This window comes from Macrobrachium nipponense, chromosome 6, assembly GCF_015104395.2.
Source record: "Macrobrachium nipponense isolate FS-2020 chromosome 6, ASM1510439v2, whole genome shotgun sequence".
Taxonomy (NCBI): domain Eukaryota; kingdom Metazoa; phylum Arthropoda; class Malacostraca; order Decapoda; family Palaemonidae; genus Macrobrachium; species Macrobrachium nipponense.
Genome location: NC_061108.1, coordinates 127,843,316 through 127,862,125, shown reverse-complemented (window position 1 = coordinate 127,862,125; position 18,810 = coordinate 127,843,316). Strand labels below are relative to the sequence as shown.

General features: G+C 36.2%; 1 protein-coding gene across 2 annotated transcripts in view; it reads right to left on the bottom strand.

The window, feature by feature from the left end:
• The window catches only part of LOC135216168 (globin-like), a 140,698-nt gene that overhangs the window by 96,375 nt on the left and 25,513 nt on the right, over window positions 1-18,810 (bottom strand). Inside the window, exon 1 of one of the 2 annotated variants that reach the window (XM_064251289.1) lies at window positions 18,508-18,770. The exons of the other annotated variant lie outside the window; for it this stretch is intronic. The gene's annotated coding sequence lies outside the window, so the exon portion shown is untranslated. Of the gene's footprint in view, window positions 1-18,507; window positions 18,771-18,810 lie in introns of those variants that run through there. 2 annotated transcript variants of the gene reach the window in all.

Here is an 18,810-nt window from a genome sequence, read left to right as displayed (position 1 = left end):
GGAGACCTGTTTTCATTTGCTTGTTTTTAATTCCTTTCTTCATTTTTTTTTATCTATCTGGCTTTCGGTTTGCCGAAACACAATCAGAAGTCATGGCTTTTTTTTTTTTAGTTCATTTCTATGTTTCATATATTTTTGTCTCTCTCTCTCTCTCTCTCTCTCTCTCATTCCTGTTTTGCGTTTATTTCCTCGGTTTTCAGTTTAATGAATGTATATAAAATCATGCAAGTAGGTTTCCTTATTTCATTGTTTGATATTTTTGTTTTTCCATTAATTTGGTATTAATTTTACACTCACCGACAGATATAAAAGCAGTTTTATTTTTTTATTTTATCAACCATAAAAACGTCCTGATTTTTTCCCTCTCTTTCCTGTTTTGAGTTTAATTCTTCGGTTTTCAATTTAATGAATGAATATAAAATCATGCAAGTTGGTTTCCTTATTTCATTGTTGGATATTTTTGTTTTTTACATTAATTTAGTATTAATTTTTAACACTGCTAACAGACATAAAAGCATTTTTTTTTATTAACCATAAGAACGTCCTGACCTTTACTATAACCTCTGATTTTGTTTTCATTCACCTGCATTTCAGTTTCCAGACCCTAAAATTATAGAAGCATTTCCTATTATTTTACACATCAACACCTTTAGACGTTTTGAACTGGACACCCCTCAGAGCAACATTAGCAAATGCTCTGTAAATGATCTTGAATACCTCATTGTAATTCTGGCTTGACAATACTCAAGCAAACTTACGTGTGCAAGTTTTGCGTAACAGCCTAACCTTAAATATGCTAACTTCACTCAGAGTTGTCTCAGATACCAGATTCTAAAGAGAATTTTTCATAATTTCGCCTTATGTCACAGTTTTTCTTTACAAGTCTGAAAAATCTAGAGCAATGGTTTACAGCTATTAAATATTTGAGCAAAGAATGTATGTGTGTGTGTGTGTGTGTGTGTGTGTGTGTGTGTGTGTGTGTGTGTGTGTGTGTGTGTGGCTGGCAATACATTTTATTTCTTTAGGCATCCTTGGCATTGAAAGAGTCGACCAATATATACTATATATTATATATAATTAATATCTATATATATATATATATATATATATATATATATACTTATATACTTACTTAAATTACAATCGGAATTTGCCCGTCTCATGCAACTGCATATAACTATTACAATCGGCAGTATGTCTACAATTGCAGACATACTGCATGACTTTCATGCTTGCATAAAATGTTGATTTCTCGCCAAACAGACTTAGATGCACAAGTCATCGAATCGACTGCGATCAAGGACTCCGGAAACGAAGCAACCGATACACGCTAAGACATGCATCCCTCATTCGCCTGAAGGTCACGCCCTCCTATAAAAGGCGATCCCACATTAAAGTGTGCGCGGCTTTAGCGAACCGATGGGCGTTGTGACCATAAAGAGTCGTTCGCTAATTGCAGACTGCAGGGATAGATTATTTACCATTCCTTCTACCTACATACATACGAGTTCGTACACACACACACACACATACACACGGTTCATACCTACCTACATACATGCACCTCTCTTCATAAGAATATATATATATATATATATTATATATATATATATATATAAAATTTTGGTTTCGTCGCGTTTTAATACAACTTAAGCTTCCGTATGCTACTGACATGCTCATATGTATATACGCACATACCGTCTACATGTATGTATGTTCGTGTAAGTATGTATGTATATATATATATATATATATATATATATATATATATATATATATATATATATATATAATATATATATATATATACACACACACGCACGAGTGTATAGATAGATAGATAGATATACAATAACTCCAATGACGTTATAACTTCTTACTTTCTTAAATATATGTATATATACATAGTGTACATATATACATGTGTATATATGTATATATATACTGTTGTTCTACAGGAAAATAATTAACTGATGCCCATGAACTGGTCACCATTATAGTTATTACTGGCTGTGACCTTGGACGTCGGCCCCACTACGCCGCCCCCCCCCCCCAAAAAAAAAGGGGGTGGGGCAGGGGGCGCTCTGATGGACCACACCCCAAAAGGCCAATTCATGTTAGTAGATTCTAAAACACTTCACTGATCTAGTTTTCGGTGGGGTACAGGTCACTAAATATGAATGTTTTTAATACTCTTTTGAAGGTGCAAACTGCCGCCCCAAACCTTCTACAGAATTGAACACCTCGGATTCTGAGGCTCGAACATTTCATTCTAATTCTTTCATTTCCCTTCACTTCAGTCAACTTTGGAGAAGAGTCATGGGTTCATTTCGTCATCGCTTACTCGGGGAGTAAGCCTACAATCTACTTTGTTATTGTTGTTGGTGTTGTTCTTGTTGAGGGGGGGGGGGTAGGAAAGCCCTATGAAAAGACTAAAAAGGTCTGAAAAAGGCGTTTCGCGTTGAGTTAAAGATACAGGAATTTTAGGATAGGATATTTACGATTTATTTATTAGATTGAAAACAAACCTAAAACAAATAATGTGTATGTTAAACAGTACAGAGCAATTATTTCCAATAAAATATAAACGTACTTATTCTAATTTTCGTTGGTGAAACAGCGCTCTATTTGGCCGTAGATTTTAGCCCGCGCCCAAAGTAAGCTTGAGGTCGGCCCACGCCTTGTTTTTACTCTGGAGGTGGAGGAGGGGAGGTGAACAACTCTCAGTAAAGAAAATTGTATATAAGTTAGGCTTAACCATCCAGAAAGGAGTCACAGTACAGTTTCCAAAGAATACAAGCTCTTAGAGAAGTTAGACAGCCACGTAATTCATGTAAGAAATAGGTTACGTTACAAAGACTCGTATCAAGTTCTTCACGACAAAATATGACATGAAATTACCCCTCCTAACCTGCATTAATCATAAATCATTACACAAAATTGCCTGCAATTACAGTAACAAATGACGATCATTAAAGAGTATTATCAATCATAATCGCGACACTAAACGTTGATCGACTTTATTTACGAAATTTACCGGCCATAAACACCTGTTATAAAACTATCCGTGACCTCTCACTATACGTTGCAGTTGAAATATGCTGCTTGGTCATGTTACTTGAATATTATCTTTCCCAGAAATTAATTCAATGTTCAATAACCTACGAAGAATTACCGATCAATTTATAACTTTATGGATAAAGCAACGATCTGTGTCTCTGTCTCACTCTCTTTATATATATATATATATATATATATATATATATATATATATAATATATATATTATTAAAACCCACTTTGACTCCTGGAGACGCATTTAAGTTCTTCCTCATCGTTACAAAATCATTAAACTTTATCATCCTTTTTCTCTGTTACACCGAAAAAAAAAGAGTACTCGAGATTTTGAAAGTTGAAACAAAAATTCCAGTGACTTAATTCTCATTTACGAAATATAATATTAGTAATCTAAAATGAAGTTGAGCAGACAACAATCACACGTCCAAAATGTAAAAACTATCACGGCTTGGAACTTGCTGAGTGAACTTTCCAATGATGCCTCCGTGGGAAAGGGGAATTTCTGCCTATAGTGAGACTGCTGTAAATTGTAAAAGTTTTTTATTTTATTTATTTATTTTTTTTTTTTACGTTGTCTATTCATGCGAATCTATCCGTCCACTTTCCTCAACACTCTTGTCTCTCTAGTTCCGTCTATCGCTTAAGGACAAATCCATTCAGCCTTATAAATAGTAAAAATGTCACACGTGCATCTTTTCATGATTTTGCACATGACAGAATCGGTGAATCAGGAGCATGACCATTCTGTAATGACTTGATCATGACCAAGTCATCATTACTGAGCATGAAAGCTTTTAAGATGTTCAGGTGGTATATTCGTCATCTAAAATTGCTCCAGCCACTCGACCGGGGCTTCAATAGCTGTGTAAAGGTCTCATGCACTCTGCAAATCACTCGCCACTGATGATGCAACTACTTGAATCAATGGAGCGCGGATGAATTAAAGCCAGGGCCAGCGGCGCTGCATTCTAGAATAAATTGTGAAAGGAAACCGTTTACGTGATCTCAGAGGCTTAACAGCGATCGACTCAGAGGATCTGTCCATTTATTTTTACTTTTCTAATTAATTAACTCTTACAAACGTACACCGTATTCTTTGGAAGATTGAATCTCAAGGCTGTGGTCCCTCTGAGCTTGTTCCATACGAAAGGGGTTCATGTTCTGACTAAAAATAATAATAAACATCTTACTGTAATGGTTGTAATGTCTGTCCGTCCGTCATTCAATCACAGCCAAACGGCTGGTCCGATGGGCATGAAATTTAGCAGGGGTATAGTGGGGTCCCCTAAGATAGCTTATGATGGGGTTTCATTCTACCTCCCCCTACTCCTCCTTCGAAGTGGGTGAGGGTAAGGAGGGATGCCCTGAAACGGGGCTGGTTACGCCCGTAGACTTGGTTACTTTATGAATTTTCATTCATAACTTCTGTATACATATTTGCTAGTATAATAATAATAATAATTAAAAATTACTAACAGTACCATGAGTCTTGATATGGAGAAACAAATCCACAGTTATTTTTTTTGGTACTTATAATTAAAAATAAATATCTACAGAGGTTGAACAGGGGAATCGAGCAGATTCTCGGATGCTTTCAGTAGAGGTTCCGTTTTTGAACATACGTATCCATAAATAACTGTCGATTTGTTTCGCCAGTAACATAATAATAATAATAATGAACCAAACAAAACTTCTTTCAGTACTTCCGCAGATGGAAAAAGAAACCCACAAGATTACTGAGCATAACTTGTTTACTTGACTTGTGAGTACTTACATTGCATTTTTCTTAAAACTCCTTGAACAGTATGACACCAGGATAGCGAAGGGTTTTGTCGATATGACCAAAAAATGTGGAAGATCATACTCCTGAACACCGCTTAGTTTTCACCACCTAGGTCCTATAGTAGATTCATATCAACCGTGCATTTGATGTCTAAGGCCAGTCCCTTACGACGCTCCTGACTGGAAGTTGATAAGCCAATCACACGGCTGGAAACTCTCAGTCTCTCTCGAGAGTTCACATGGGTAGGATCTATGTTCTACCTCTCCTGAGGGATACGTCTTTCAAAAGTATCCTTCAGCAGAGGTGGAACATAGATCCTGCCTCTGTGAACTCTCTCGAGAGACTGAGAGTTTCCAGCCCTGCGATTGGCTTATCAACAGCCAATCAGGAGTGTCGTAAGGGACTGGCCTTAGACATTAAATGCACGGTTGATGTGAATCTACTACAGGAGTTGGATGGCCTTGTCAAGTCATCTACAGACGAAGACGATGAAGAGGACGGAACTGCCTATGCAACAGACGAGGAGACAACTGGATTAACAGCTCTCCTAGGGCTGGCCCGAAGGATTAGATATTCCTACGTGGCTAGGAGCCATTTGCTTACTTAGCAAGGGGACCTACAGCCTATTGCGGGATCCGAACCACATCGAGAAATGAATTTCTATCACTAGAAACAAATTATTCCTCTGATTTCGCGTTGGCAGAGCAGGGAATCGAACCCGGACCATGATATATCGGTAGTCGAGCACGTAACTGACTCGTCAAACGAGGAACTAGATAAAGTGCTTCGGATGACCAAGTCATCCACAAAACGAAAAGGATGAAAAGCAAATTGCAGATGAACCAGAGGGTGACACCTGGCAAAGTGGGTGAGGTCTTTCAGATGACATACAGGTTTGTCCATAAAGTCCCAATACCATTACAAGTATTTATTGCCCAGAATGGTACTGGGACTTTATGGACACCCTGTAGAACTGTAAGGAGACTGTGAAATAGGACCCCATGATTGACAAAGCATCCAGGTTACCAGGCAAATGAGAGAATCACTGAAACTTCTCTAATACGTACTTGACGAATTTCAAAGGCAGAGCCAACAATTCCGTCTCACGAAGTTCTTCCTGAAGGTCGAACAGAAAAAAAATATAAAAAACTATGTCGAACGTCAAAGTCATCCACTCTTGACGTCATCCACTGGATCATTGCATCACCATCACTACCAGAAACATCGTCATCGTGAATCATCTCGGGAACAACGAAAATTGAAGGGCAAGTGAGAACAGAAACAGTCAATAATATTACTTAATAAAATAATGCTCTTCTCATTACAGGTCATACACAGGTGCACGACACAATATTCTCCACTCTGAAATATGTAACGGTAAATGTTTGTTGTTCCTTCTTCTTTATAGGGACACAAAATGCGCAAACTTCCTTACTGCATCATCCTCTAAAGATTGCATAAAGCATGACTTTTAGTTCTCCGTCATCCCTACGCAACTGTTAAGTTTTCATTGGTATGTCTTCTCTTAAGGTTTAGGCTATATGAGAGAGAGAGAGAGAGAGAGAGAGAGAGAGAGAGAGAGAGAGAGAGAGAGAGAGAATATTGAACAATACATTTTAATATATATATATTATATATATATATATATATATATATATATATATATATATATATATTTTATTATATCTATATCTGATTTTGATTGTCTTACTGCAAGTAATTCCGTTTAATTTCTGAAATATATATATATATATATATATATATATATATATATATATATATATATATATATATATATATATATATGTATGCGCATCAACGCCTTTTGCGTGATGGTTTGTGGTCACTGCAAAAGAATAATAATAATAATAAAAAATTAGAATAATGCGACTACTATGGATCCGTGACAGAGCGTAAAATAGGTAAAACCTATATTTATCGTCTCCTTTTTCTCTCTTCCCTGATTCCAAGTTTCGCGATTACGAAAGTCAGCCATTAGCATTTTCTGAACCGTGAAATTTATCTTTCGAGCCAAAGGGCGGCGGGGGAGGGGGGGGGATTTTTTCCCAGACGAGAGAAAGCAGACGGAGAGAATAAGGAAGTGAGTCTGGTGGAGGAGGAGGAGGAGGAGAGAGGAGGAGGAGGAGGGAGGGAGGAAATTGGGGCACTAAAAGGATGAGAAAACCTAAGGGTTTTCTTTGCCTTCCGGGATAATAATAATAATAATAATAATAATAATAATAATAATAATAATAATAATAATAATAATAATAATAATAATAATAAAAGAAAGGGAAAAATGGATAAGTATCAAGACCTGAAAATAGAAATAAGAAGGATATGGGATATGCCAGTGGAAATTGTACCCATAATCATAGGAACACCAGGCACGATCCCATGATCCCTGAAAAGGAATCTGGAAAAACTTGAGGCTGGAGTAGCTCCAGGACTCATGCAGAATAGTGCGCTCCTAGAAACAGCACACATGGTATGAAAAGTGATGGACTCCTAAGGAGGCAACCCGGAACCCCCACACTATGAATACCACCCAGTCGAATTGGAGGACTGTGATAGCCCCAATAATAATAATAATAATAATAATAATAATAATAATAATAATATATATGTAGGAAGTGCAATACGAAAAGTGAAACCATAAACCACATAGCAAGTGAATGCCCGGCACTTGCACAGAACCAGTACAAAAAGAGGCATGATTCAGTAGCAAAAGCCCTCCACTGGAGCCTGTGCTAGAAACATCAGCTACCTTGCAGTAATAAGTGGTACGAGCACCAACCTGAAGGAGTGATAGAAAACGATCAGGCAAAGATCCTCTGGGACTATGGTATCAGAACGGATAGGGTGATACGTGCAAATAGACCAGACGTGACGTTGATTGACAAGGTCAAGAAGAAAGTATCACTCATTGATGTCGCAATACCATGGGACACCAGAGTTGAAGAGAAAGAGAGGGAAAAATTGGATAAGTATCAAGATCTGAAAATAGAAATAAGAAGGATATGGGATATGCCAGTGGAAATCGTACCCATAATCATAGGAGCACTAGGCACGATCCCAAGATCCCTGAAAAGGAATCTAGAAAAACTAGAGGCTGAAGTAGCTCCAGGACTCATGCAGAAGAGTGTGATCCTAGAAACGGCACACATAGTAAGAAGAGTGATGGACTCCTAAGGAGGCAGGATGCAACCCGGAACCCCACACTATAAATACCACCCAGTCGAATTGGAGGACTGTGATAGAGCAAAAAAAAAAAAAATAAAAAAAAAATAATAATAATAATAATAATCTCTGATGAAACTTACGTATATCATAAAGAATTTCATAAATTACTGTCAAAACTTCACAAGGAAGTTCGGATTCGTTAGATTATAAATCTGAAACCATGATGGTATTAAAATCATGGAGAGAGAGAGAGAGAGAGAGAGAGAATCCCCATTAAAATAAAATCATTCCCATGGGGACGTATGAGATACGACGGAGCGATCTTCAGCCGTGCATAAGATGAATCATTGCTTGCAACCAATGACGAAAGGTCGACCAGGCGCAAGAGACATAAATATGAGAATCAAAAGAAGAAACAGAAGAAGAAAGGGCGTAAGAGGAGGAGGAGGATCATCAGCGTAGAACAGGTTCGGTTATTTTTAACCACTGAACGGTATCGACTTTCTGTACTATATCTATCTCGCTTAGCAAATGTCACCTGTGACGAAATCCTCCTGAAGGACAGAGGAAAATGACAGTTACAGCAAATGTCATGACAGTTACGTTGAAAAGGCTGTGGCCTTCCCTTGATCTATAGTCTTAATTACCTCCTAAAGTATGTATCACTTTTATACGAGGAATTAGAACTTTAAGGTTTTCAGAAACCTAAATTTAGGTTAGATCTTGATCAGGGCAAGGATCAGGCTATACCCGCCCACCATTAAATGAAATAACTGAAACCGAAGTATACAGTAATTATCGCTTTGGGAAAAACTGGACTCTCATAAGGACCTAATATATTTTAAGCTGATGTTTGAAATTATTAGCTGTGGGGAAAATTATTATAGAAGGCCTCGTGAAGAATGACATAGCTTTACAGAATTAGGTCTGACAATTGATTTTTTTTTTTTTTTTTTTTTGTAAAAATTGAAATTGTGTTTGGCACCTTCGCCATCCCATTTATGATCTCTGAGATTTGGTCCGTATAATTTGAACCCTTTCATCTTGAAGTGTGGATGTTGACAAGACGTCAACCAGACTGCACGTCAGTTTAATAGCCGGTGTTTTTATATATAACTTCTCCAAGACTTTGATGAGCAATGTGCCACAATTTCCAGTTGTGTTTAATGCTTTGTTTGTGACCCGCGTACTTATTATTATTATTATTATTATTATTATTATTATTATTATTCAGAAGATGAACTCTATTCATATGGAACAAGCACAAAGGGACCACTGACTTGAAATTCAAGCTTCTAAAGAATACGTTGCTCATTAGGAAGTAAAAGAAGGTAAAGGCAAATACAGAAAGAACAGATCGCACTTATTAAAAAGAAAAAATAAATTGATAATGAAGAGGCATAGTAAGAGAGAAATGCATAACAAAAATCGAAGCTGATATTTACCAACAAAAACACAGTGTAAGAAAGGAATACATAGAAAAAATCGAAGCTGATATTTACCAAAAAAACACAGAGTAAGAAAGGAATACATAGAAAAAATCGAAGCTGATATTTACCAACAAAAACACAGAGTAAGAGGGGAATCCATAAAAAAATAGAACCAGATATTTACCAACAAAAACACAGAGTAAGAAAGGAACCCATAAAAAAATCGAAGCAGATATTTACCAACAAAAACACAAGCAGAAACAAAAGGCAGCGTCCCAGAGATACTTCGATATTTGATATCGTCTGTAATTGAGCCAATGTTTACAGGACTTATCATCTACGCCTACCGAGAATAAGGAGCCTCTGGGATCCCAAAACATCCGGTATCAGGGCGGTATCCTGAGGATTCATTACAGAACCCTAAGAATAACCTGTTAAGGAACAAAAGGATACACGCGAGGAAAAAAAAAGAAAAAAGTGTTAGATCCAGGGGCTTCGTGCCTCGGGAACAAGGGACGCTTCAGGAACAAGTCTCTCCAGAAAGAGATGATGATAATTAATCTTCCTCGGCCCAAGGTCACTGGGCGGTGAGGATGCCCTTATAGGGGCAGCCAAGATTTGGTCACTTTCACAGCATTCGTTAATTATGAATCGGGTGGGGGTCCTTTCTGTCTTCCTCCTGCATTTCTCGAATTCCGTCTCCGGACGAAAGTCAGTTCATTAAAAAACGAGAATTCCCTTGGAGTCATCTTTATATTCCGTAGCCCAAATGCAGCCCAGCCACCTACCCCCCACCCCCCGCTAACTCTCCCTCTCTCTCTCTCAAATAATTGTTGATACTTGTTTCCTATTGTTCATAAAATTACAATGAATGAATCTCTCTCTCTCTCTCTCTCTCTCTCTCTCTCTCTCTCTCTCTCTCTCTCTCTCTCTCTCTCTCTCTCTCTCTCTCTCTCTCTCTCAAATAATTTCTGATACCTGTTTCATATCGTTCCAAAAATTATAATAAATCTCCATTAGTCTTAACCTCTCTCTCTCTCTCTCTCTCTCTCTCTCTCTCTCTCTCTCTCTCTCTCTCTCTCTCTCTCTAGCTAGACTTTTGCACAGCAATGTTTCCAAAACTTGACGAATGCGGATTAATAATATATAACAACGACACTAATAGTTATACCGCGAATAACAATAATAATGATAATAACAATAATAATAATAATAATGACGATGCAAGTGAAAACTAATCTATTGCTTTTAAAAACAAACAACAATAAGATTCACAGTTAAAATCATCATCATGAGCTCTATATCGATTAAAATTAATGTAACCATTATCATCCAAAAAGAATAATTCAATATTACAAACTATATATATATATATATATATATATATTATATATATATGATATATGAAGTACACACACACACATATATATATAAAGTATATGGAGAGAGAGAGAGAGAGAGAGAGAGAGAGAGAGAGAGAGAGAGAGAGAGCCCAGTCCTTTAATTATGCCTCGCAATCTCTGCCCCAATTGAGACCGATGGGTCATCTCAAGTGTCACTTTCGTGTCGACCGCCGATGCCCATATAACCCATTTCCCACGTTTTCGCTTTTGGACCACAACCTCTCTGCCAGGACCTGACCTACCGCAATTTGGGGTCTGGGTTTTCCCAGCATTAGGTTCTGCATCTGCATTTTTATCTATTCTTACTTATTCTCGAATGTAATTTATTTTTATTAATGTACATTTGTATATACTTATATATATCATCATACGTTAGTATACATGCATTTCTATTATTTTGCATTAATGTATATTATTTCTATTGATATACATTTATGTATATATAACTTTATTAATATACATTAATGTGCCTTCATCTTTATAAGTAGATTTAATACAATATATATTATATATATTTTTAGTCATTAAAATTACTAAAATATACCTTTAAATATATAATCCTAAATTATATACATTTTTGTTTTCATTTACTCTTATTCATTACGATTAATTAAATATATATTATTGACATTTACTTCTGTTTTTTCTTTAAATTTCATCTTCTTCCCTTGTGGGTATTCTATTAGAAAAAAAGTGCTAAAAATTAAGTCGTTTACTATAATAATAATAATAATAATAATAATAATAATAATAATAATAATAATAATAATAATAATAATAATAATAATAATAATGTTAAAAAATTCAGTCTCGTGATACCAAAATGTTAAAAGATCCACAATCATATATTAAAAAATATAAAAAATATATTTTTAAATATATGATATTGGATTTTTTAACAACAACAACAACAACAACAACAATAATAATAATAATAATAATAATAATAATAATAATAATAATAATAATACCATGGGACACCAGAGGTTGAAGAGAAAGAGAGAAAAAATGGATGAGTATCAATACCTGAAAATAGAAATAAGAAGGATATGGGATATGCCAGTGGAAATTGTACCCATAATCATAGGAACACTAGGCACGATCCCAAGATCCCTGAAAAGGAATCTGGAAAAACTAGAGGCTGAAGTAGCTCCAGGTCTCATGCAGAAGATTGTGATCCTAGAAACGGCGCACATAGTAAGAAAAGTGATGGACTCCTAAGGAGGTAGGATGCAACCCGGAACCCCACACTATAAATACCACCCAGTCGAATTGGAGTACTGTGATAGAGCCCCCCCAAAAAAACATAATAATAATAATAAACATCAAACCTGTGACAGCATTCGATAACATTATGTATCCTATTCCACTAAATTGTTAAACGAATCAACAGTCTTTTACTATAATAATAATAATAATAATAATAATAATAATAATGGGCACAATTTTCAGTGTCGAAAATGATAACAATGATTGCAGGTCCACAATAATATCGCATGTGAAGTATATAAAGTGTTTAATGATAATAGCTTTCGAACCCTGCACCAGGTTCATCCTCAGCAAAGTGAACATTATGAATTTAAAAATCTTTCGAAGTAAACTTCTGAATAGGACAATTATTCCACTATGACGAACGCAAATGAAGGAAGCGCTCAACAGCCCAACTAGGTTATTCCGTTGTGTTCGAATTCCTGCTGGTTATTCTGCTGGAACGTCTTGTTGGCTGTGATGATGCTGCACGGTGTTCCCTTGGCGATGCGGCTGTAATAATGCTGGACATCACGTCCCCCGTGTTGTAATCTGTCTGAGGGAGGAGAGCAGAAGAGGGGGCAGCATCAGGCGGAGAAAAAACAGAGCTTGTCTTAAGTTGGGCTGTTGAGCGCTTCCTTCATTTGCGTTCGTCATAGTGGAATAATTGTCCTATTCAGAAGTTTACTTCGAAAGATTTTTAAATTCATAATGTTCACTTTGCTGAGGATGAACCTGGTGCAGGGTTCGAAAGCTATTATCATTAAACACTTTATATACTCAATAATAATAATAGTAATAATAATAATAATAATAATAATAATAATAATAATAATAATAATAATAATAATAAGAAAATGCCAAACTGGAAAGCCCCAGGTCCCGATGAAGTCCATGGATACTGGCTCAAAAACTTCAAGGCCCTACACCCACGAATAGCAGAACAACTCCAGCATTGTATCTCAAATCACCAAGCACCCAAATGGATGACCACAGGAAGACATCCTTAGTACAAAAAGACAAGAGTAAGGGAAATATAGCCAGTAACTACAGGCCTATCACCTGCCTACCAATAATGTGGAAGTTACTAACAGGTATCATCAGTGAAATGCTATACAACTACCTAGAGGAGACAAACACCATCCCCCACCAACAGAAAGGCTGCAGAAGGAAGTGTAGGGGCACAAAAGACCAGCTCCTGATAGACAAAATGGTAATGAAGAACAGTAGGAGAAGGAAAACCAACCTAAGCATGGCATGGATAGACTATAAGAAAGCCTTCGACATGATACCACACACATGGCTAATAGAATGCCTGAAAATATATGGGGCAGAGGAAAATACCATCAGCTTCCTCAAAAATACAATGCGCAACTGGAATACAATACTTACAAGCTCTGGAATAAGACTAGCAGAGGTTAATATCAGGAGAGGGATCTTCCAGGGCGACTCACTGTCCCCACTACTCTTCGTAGTAGCAATGATTCCCATGACAAAAGTACTACAGAAGATGGATGCCGGTTACCAACTCAAGAAAAGAGGCAACAAAATCAACCATCTGATGTTCATGGACGACATCAAGCTGTATGGTAAGAGCATCAAGGAAATAGATACCCTAATCCAGACTGTAAGGATTGTATCTGGGGACATCAGGATGGAGTTTGGAATAGAAAAATGCGCCTTAGTCAACATACAAAAGGCAAGTAACGAGAACTGAAGGGATAAAGCTACCAGATGGGAGCAACATCAAACACATAGATGAGACAGGATATAAATACCTGGGAATAATGGAAGGAGGAGATATAAAACACCGAGAGATGAAGGACACGATCAGGAAAGAATATATGCAGAGACTCAAGGCGATACTCAAGTCAAAACTCAACGCCGGAAATATGATAAAAGCCATAAACACATGGGCAGTGCCAGTAATCAGATACAGCGCAGGCATATTGGAATGGACGAAGGCAGAACTCCGCAGCATAGATCAGAAAACCAGGAAACAAATGACAATACACAAAGCACTACACCCAAGAGCAAATACGGACAGACTATACATAACACGAAAGGAAGGAGGGAGAGACTACTAAGTATAGAGGACTGCGTCAACATCGAAAACAGAGCACTGGGGCAATATCTGAAAACCAGTGAAGACGAGTGGCTAAAGAGTGCATGGGAAGAAGGACTAATAAAAGTAGACGAAGACCCAGAAATATACAGAGACAGGAGAAAGACAGAAAGAACAGAGGACTGGCACAACAAACCAATGCACGGACAATACATGAGACAGACTAAAGAACTAGCCAGCGATGACAATTGGCAATGGCTACAGAGGGGAGAGCTAAAGAAGGAAACTGAAGGAATGATAACAGCGGCACAAGATCAGGCCCTAAGAACCAGATATGTTCAAAGTACAATAGACGGAAATAACATCTCTCCCATATGTAGGAAGTGCAATACGAAAAATGAAACCATAAACCACATAGCAAGTGAATGCCCGGCACTTGCACAGAACCAGTACAAAAAGAGGCATGATTCAGTGGCAAAAGCCCTCCACTGGAGCCTGTGCAAGAAACATCAGCTACCTTGCAGTAATAAGTGGTACGAGCACCAACCTGAAGGAGTGATAGAAAACGATCAGGCAAAGATCCTCTGGGACTATGGTATCAGAACGGATAGGGTAATACGTGCAAACAGACCAGACGTGACGTTGATTGACAAAGTCAAGAAGAAAGTATCACTCATTGATGTCGCAATACCATGGGACACCAGAGTTGAAGAGAAAGAGAGGGAAAAAATGGATAAGTATCAAGATCTGAAAATAGAAATAAGAAGGATATGGGATATGCCAGTGGAAATCGTACCCATAATCATAGGAGCACTAGGCATGATCCCAAGATCCCTGAAAAGGAATCTAGAAAAACTAGAGGCTGAAGTAGCTCCAGGGCTAATGCAGAAGAGTGTGATCCTAGAAACGGCACACATAGTAAGAAAAGTGATGGACTCCTAAGGAGGCAGGATGCAACCGGAACCCCACACTATAAATACCACCCAGTCGAATTGGAGGACTGTGATAGAGCAAAAAAAAAAAAAAAAAAAAAAAAAAAATAATAATAATAATAAGGGCATTATGTCTCTCCGTCCGTCTGTCATTCAATCACGGCCAAACGGCTGGTCCGATGGGCATGAAACTTGGCAGGGTTATAGTGGGGACCCCTCAGGTGGTTTATAATGGGGTTTCATCCTAACCCCCCACCCCCCTAATTTGCTAATAATAATAATAATAATAATAATAAACAAAATCCAAAACTGTGACAGATATCGATTACAATCACAACATCAATGAATGACTGTTGTAAAGGGCGAGAGAACAAAGCGTCAGGTTAATCATTGATTAAAAAAAAAAAAACATTTGCCAGATACCCATTGATAAAAAAAAATACCAGACACTGTACCCAGGCTGTCAAGAGAGCCAAGTGGGCGCCACAACAAAGAGCACTGGGTATCATGATGGCCCTCTATCTGTCCGTACCCAAAGAATCTCTCTCTCTCTCTCTCTCTCTCTCTCTCTCTCTCTCTCTCTCTCTCTCTCTCTCTCCTAAATAGTAGTCACTCCAGTTCCTCTGACCTCCCCTGTTATCTTCACTCAGGCCAATAATAAACAAAATATATATTCTAAAAATTTGCTTTCTCTCTCTCTCTCTCTCTCTCTCTCTCTCTCTCTCTCTCTCTCTCTCTCTCTCTCTTTTTGTTTCATCTCGCGTTACCATAAGATGGCGAGTCAGAATAATAAGAGTTGCTTGATGCAAAGTGACCTTGTATTCCTTATACAGCAGGCAAGATGACGTAAAAGAAACACACATCACGAGATTCCAGTATACAAAACATCAACCATGAATCATGTAATATCATCTAAGACGACCAATATAACCACAATACACCCAAGCAAGTTGAAGTACAAAGACGCAACACTTACTACAACATGGTCCAACAAACTCGAGCAACTGTGCAGCTTGCAAGAACGAATTGGATGAAAAGAAGTCCTTATATGACAAAAAAATAAATAATAATAATTTAATAAAATAACTTGGCGAATCAAAATACAATCCAATATTTTACATACCCAGTATAAAAATGACACAAATGTTGGAGAGCCATAATATACAATTCAATATTACACAAACGAAATAAACAAACAAGTAACCATACAAACTTGTAAGATTTAAAAAATAAATAAATAAATAAATAAAGAATGCAACACAAAAATGTGAATTTGGCACCATAATACCACCTATACAGAGCATATGGCTACCTTAAGCCTTCCTCTTATTTCTTCCTAATGAACGCTATATTTTTTGGAAGCTTGAATTTCCAGTCAATGGCCCCTGTGGTGGGCTTATTCCGTACGAATAGGTTTCATCTACTGAATATTAATATAATAATAGTAATAATAATAATAATAATAATAATAATAATAATAATAATAATAATAATAATAATAATAATAATAATATAATAGTAGGGAAAAACTCTCTATCACGAGAGTATATATAATGTTCTAAAGGCTCCACAATAATACAAAGTGTAAAAAGTCCGTGTATAATTTTGAAGACTTTACAGAAAGCTTTCGAACCCTTCCCTTTCTGTAAAGTCTTCAAAATTATACACGGACTTTTTACACTTTGTATTTATTGTGGACCCTTTAGAACAAAATAATAATAATAATAATAATAATAATAATAATAATAATAATAATAATAATAATAATAATAATAATCTTCTAAAGGGTACACAATAATACAGTGTTAAGAGTCCGTGCATAATTTTTAAGACTTTACAAAAAGCTTTCGAACCCTTCCCTGGGTTCATCTTCATTAAAAAAAAAAAAAAAAAAAAAAAAAAAAAAAAAAAAAAAAAAGCTTTTTGTAAAGTCTTAAAAATTATACACGGACTCTTAACACTTTGTATTATTGTGGACCTTTTAGAACATTATATATATACTCTCGCGATAGAGAGTTTTCCCTAATAATAATAATAATAATAAGTTGTGATTTCAAGCCCAGCAATGAAAATGTTTCAGTTTCAAAAGGTCGGAACTTCGCACCGAATGGCGCAATATACTAAAAGAAAGGGGGTAAAGCCATGTTTAATTATGAAAGCCTCGTAGAAATAGTATAGCATGAGCACGTGACATGCAAAAACGAATAGTTCTGAAGCTCAAGCAAAGCGCAGAATGAAAGTGGGCAGTGAAACTTAATCTTATTTCCTGTGTTCTACACAAATTCACTTTTTTTTTAAGAGGCGACCACTTTATTTCCTTAGGGTTTCAAGTTCATTCTGTGCATTAAAATCTAGTTTACGTTCATTACTAATTTAGAGCAAAATCTTAACTTAAAATGTTACCAAACAGCAAAATTAACTAAAGATAAAGAATAACGATATAATAAATTAATAACTATAAACATAGTAAAAGAACGTGAGATGGATTGACAGCTGAATATAAAACAAAAAATACGGTAGAAAAACTAACATATCTATAATAAAAATACGCAGGAGAATTCTATAGGATCAGAGAACGAAATCAAAGCAAGGAAATATGCTACAATTAAACTAAATTACATGAATAACATGGAAAACCCGAGTAATTTACTATTTTATGGACTTAAATAGAAGAAACATAGGACTGGAAACCTTAGAGTATCTAATATGAAAGAAAGACACATCAGGATTCCGTAGAGGAAAACCGGTTTGAGTGGGATGAGATGGCTCTGTAAAAAGACACCTGCCGCGTGTTAAGGAGCTCAGCAACATCCTTCCCTCCAGATAAAAGATCAAATAAATAAATAAAGAAAAAAAACACTTCAAGCATTACAAAACAAACACGATTTTCCAATGTTAAAAACTATATATTATATATTATTATATATAGAAACTATATATATATATATATATATAATATATATATAAAAGAGAGAGAGAGAGAGAGAGAGAGAGATATTATATATATATATAACATTATTATAAAACGATATACTATATATATATATATATATATATATATATATATATATATATATATATATATATATATATATATATATATATATATATATATATATATATATATATATATATACATACATACATATAATTGTAAGTTCACAACATGAAACTACGAAATAAAGGCAAGATACTTGGATTCTTTTTATAATACCTGTAGCAAATGTTATTGTGTTGATAATAAAAATGTTTTCATAGCACCTATACATAACATCAACAATAATAATGAAAAATAACAACTAAATCAACAAAACAAACAGCATTAAACTACTAAGAATTCAAACATACTTTTATGAAGAAGAAGAAGAAAAAAAGACATAACTTACCGACACAAAATGATTTTAAAAATTGGCGCAAACAATCACTTCGTCTTATCGAGGGTTAAGGAGACATAAAACGTCTTCGACTCGAACGGAACTCAAACGTTTTAAAAAGCGAAACACTGGCAAGAGATCTTAACCGAATTAACAGCAAAGTAACGACGGCGACGTATGCAGCAGCAGCAGCAGCAGGGAAGAACAAGGATGAAAAGCACGAGCGACAAGAACCTAGGGCCCTCTCTCATTCACTGAGTTCCTCTCGCGAGCGGACGGAGGCCTGGACCCCCCGATATACTACGAGAGAAAGTT